The sequence below is a fragment of the Propithecus coquereli genome, unplaced genomic scaffold, assembly GCF_000956105.1.
Source record: "Propithecus coquereli isolate 6110/MARCELLA unplaced genomic scaffold, Pcoq_1.0 Scaffold202, whole genome shotgun sequence".
NCBI classification, from domain to species: Eukaryota; Metazoa; Chordata; class Mammalia; order Primates; family Indriidae; genus Propithecus; species Propithecus coquereli.
Genome location: NW_012145190.1, coordinates 1,379,207 through 1,382,772, shown reverse-complemented (window position 1 = coordinate 1,382,772; position 3,566 = coordinate 1,379,207).

The window sequence follows — 3,566 nt, the reverse complement described above, 5'->3', positions numbered from 1 at the left end:
ATTCTGATCTATCACGCAGATGGTCAGTTTGTAGAGTTGTGCGGAATACAAAATCCGGTAAAGCCAGGAATGTCGTTAAAGGAAGAACAATGTGAGTAAAAGAAGGTTAAAAGGAACATTTATCACTACGTGTGTTTGCAGTGGGTATTTCTGATATCTGTGTTATGTAGGTTAGTGTCTCCAGACCCCCAGTGTCTCCAAACATGACAATGAGAGCTATCTGAAGTATTGCAAAGGGTCTAATGAAATTATACATGAGTACTTTCTCATATCATTATGTGGTGACACAGTTTATCTCTCACTACTTGGAAATTATGAATCAAAGCTGTGTATTTAATTTTTTTAAGAGACAGGGTCTTGCTGTCTCCAAGGCTGGAGTGCAGTGGTGTGATCATAGCTCACTATGATCTCAAACTCCCTGGGCTCAAGCTATTCTCCTGCCTCAGCCTCCTGAGTAGCTGGGACTGCAGGCACACGCCACCATGCCTGGCTAACAAAGCTGTGTATTTAAATAAAAATCAAATTATTATTATGTCAAAAACACAATTCTCAAGAGCAAAAATAAAATTAAAAGGGTGGAGAAAATTGGAAAACAAAGAAAAGCATGTTTTGATCTTAGGAAATTCCTCTGAAACTCAGTAAATTATTATTAAATGTTTTTGATTCAGCTATCATTATTGACATTTAGAATCTGTCTCATTTGACTCTAAATGATCCTACTATCCCCATTTTATGGGTTAAAAACAGAAAATAACAGAGTTTAAGGTCACACCTTTAAGAAATTGTAGAACTAGAAGTCAGCACTTATGTCTCATCCCAGAGTAATGTTGGAAACTTTATGTTGAGATTATTCTTTTCATTAAAGTCAGGATATTTGAGTAAGGATAAACAGAACCCCATGGAGGAAATGGAAGTGAGGGAGAGAGAAGAGGTAAAGAATAGGAGAGACTGAGAACCATAAATTTGTTTCACATAGAACAAGAATCATGTAGAACACACAGAATCACACAGATAATGAGATAACATAAAATCCACCAGTTTCTCTAAATCTTGCCCTGTGATCTTGTTCAGATTCCTCAAGAAGACAAAATTCTTGCCAAAGTTTGGAATTGCTTCTAGACATTAGCCCTGGCAAAGAACTTATGAATTTTCCAGGTAAGCCTTATTGTACTCTAAATTGGGTGCTTCTGGCCACTCACAGCAAGAGAAATGTCCACAACGGCAAATCCCCTTACACGTGCTGTTGAGAGCAGAGATGAAAGGAGAAAAGCCAATTAAAGGAAGAAAACTCTCCAGGGGATTGATTTCTAATGTCCTGGTTGCCATGGGGTTTTTGTTCCTGTCTATTTCATGCCCCTCTTTGGCATGTCCCTACTGGATCCATTCCCCACTTCCCCATGGTCCCATGATAATCTTGGGATTGTAGTTTTTCTTTGCTGACCTTGGAGTCCTTTGAGCTGGAAAGATGTAGGGATCATCTAACCCAAAACTCTCAACTTCAAGGTGAAGAACCTGAGGCCAGAGAAGACAAGGGATTTTCCCAAGATAGCACAGCTTTCTGGTAATATAGCTTGATAACGATCAATGGAATATGTGTACACTTTCCACTTACAAAGCACTTTCATTACAGGCAGATGCATACATACGTCTCTCAAATAACTGACCTGAATCAATCATTAAAGCAGCCCCTAAGGCAGATGTGGCAATATTTCCTATGCATAAGTGAGGAAATAAAGGCACAAAGGAATACAGTAAGACCAATTCATGGCAGAGCCATGATTTACGGTTATGAACATGGCTGTTGGTATCAGACAACTTGGGTTAAATTCTGGCTCTTCCACTTGATGTTTGTGTCACCCTGAGCAAATTAATCTGTCCAAGCCTTGGTATTTTACCTGTAAAAGTAGGCTAATGGTAGTAGCTAATTCATAGAGTAGCTCCTCATTGAGAATTAAATTGCATAAATATTACCAAAGCATGAAATTATATTAATAGTACAAAGCTATCATGATCAAAATAGTATGCTACTGTCATAAAAACAGACTCATAGACCAGTGGAACAGAACGGAAAGCCCAGAAATAAATCCACACCTATGTGGTTATCTAATTATCCACAAGGGAACCAAGAAGACACAGTGGGGAAAGGATCACCTCTTCAGTAAACGGGGCTGGGAAAACTGCATTTCCACATGCAAAAGAATAATTCCGGACCTTTACAGAAAAATCAACTCAAAATAGATAAAAGACCTAAATGTAAGACCTGAAACCATAAAACTCCTAGAAGAAAACATAGGGGAAAACTCCTCAACATTGGCCTTGGCAATGATTTCTAGGATATCAAAAGTTCAGGCTACAAAAGCAAAAAAAAAAAAAAAAAAATTGGGGGTTGGCGGTGGGTACTACATCAAACTAAAAGTTTCTTCACAGCAAAGGAAGTGATCAACAAAATAAAAAGGCAACCTACAGATTGGGAAAAATATTTGCAAACCATATACCAAATAAGAGATTAAATCTAAGATTTATTTTAAAAACTCTTGCACCTCAATAGCAAGAAAAAATATAACCTGACTTAAAAACGGACATAGGACATGAATAGATATTTATCTAAAGATGACATAAAAATGGCCAGCAGGGGCCGGGCGCGGTGGCTCACGCCTGTAATCCTAGCTCTCTGGGAGGCCAAGGCGGGCAGATTGTTTGAGCTCAGGAGTTCGAAACCAGCCTGAGCAAGAGCGAGACCCCCGTCTCTACTACAGTTAGAAAGAAATTAATTGGACAACTAAAAATATATAGAAAAAATTAGCCGGGCATGGTGGCGCATGCCTGTAGTCCCAGCTACTGGAGGCTGAGGCAGGAGGATCACTTAAGCCCAGTAGTTTGAGGTTGCTGTGAGCTAGGCTGATGCCACGGCACTCACTCTAGCCCGGGCAAAAGAGTGAGACTCTGTCAAAAAAAAAAAAAAAAATGGCCAGCAGGTATATGCAAAGGTGCTCAACATCACTAATCATCGGAGAAATGCATATCAAAACTACTATGACCCACTATAAGGTATCACCTCATAACTTTTGGAATAATTGTTATCAAAAAGACAAGAGATAGGAAGTGTGGAGAAAAGGGAACCCTAGTACACTGTTGGTGGGAATGTAGATTGGTGGAGCCTTATGGAAAACAGTATGGAGGCTCCTGAAGCAATTAAAAATAGAATTATCATACAAGCCAGCAATACCTTCTGGGTATATACCCAAAGAAAATGAAATCATCACCTCTGCATTTTCATGTTTGTTGCAGCTTTATTCACAATAGCCAAGATATGGAAACAATCTAGGTGTTCATCAATGGAAGAATGGATTTAAAAAACTGTGAGATAGATAGATACATATATACACACACACACAGTTTTTGTTGTTGCTGTCATTTTTGTTTTTTATTGTTTGTTTTGCTTTTTCTGAGATCTACAGGCGCAAGCCACCGTGGCCGGCTAATTTTTCTATTTTTAGTGGAGACGGGGTCTCGCTCTTGCTCAGGCTGGTGTCAAACTCCTGAGCTCAAGCAATCCTCCCGCCTCC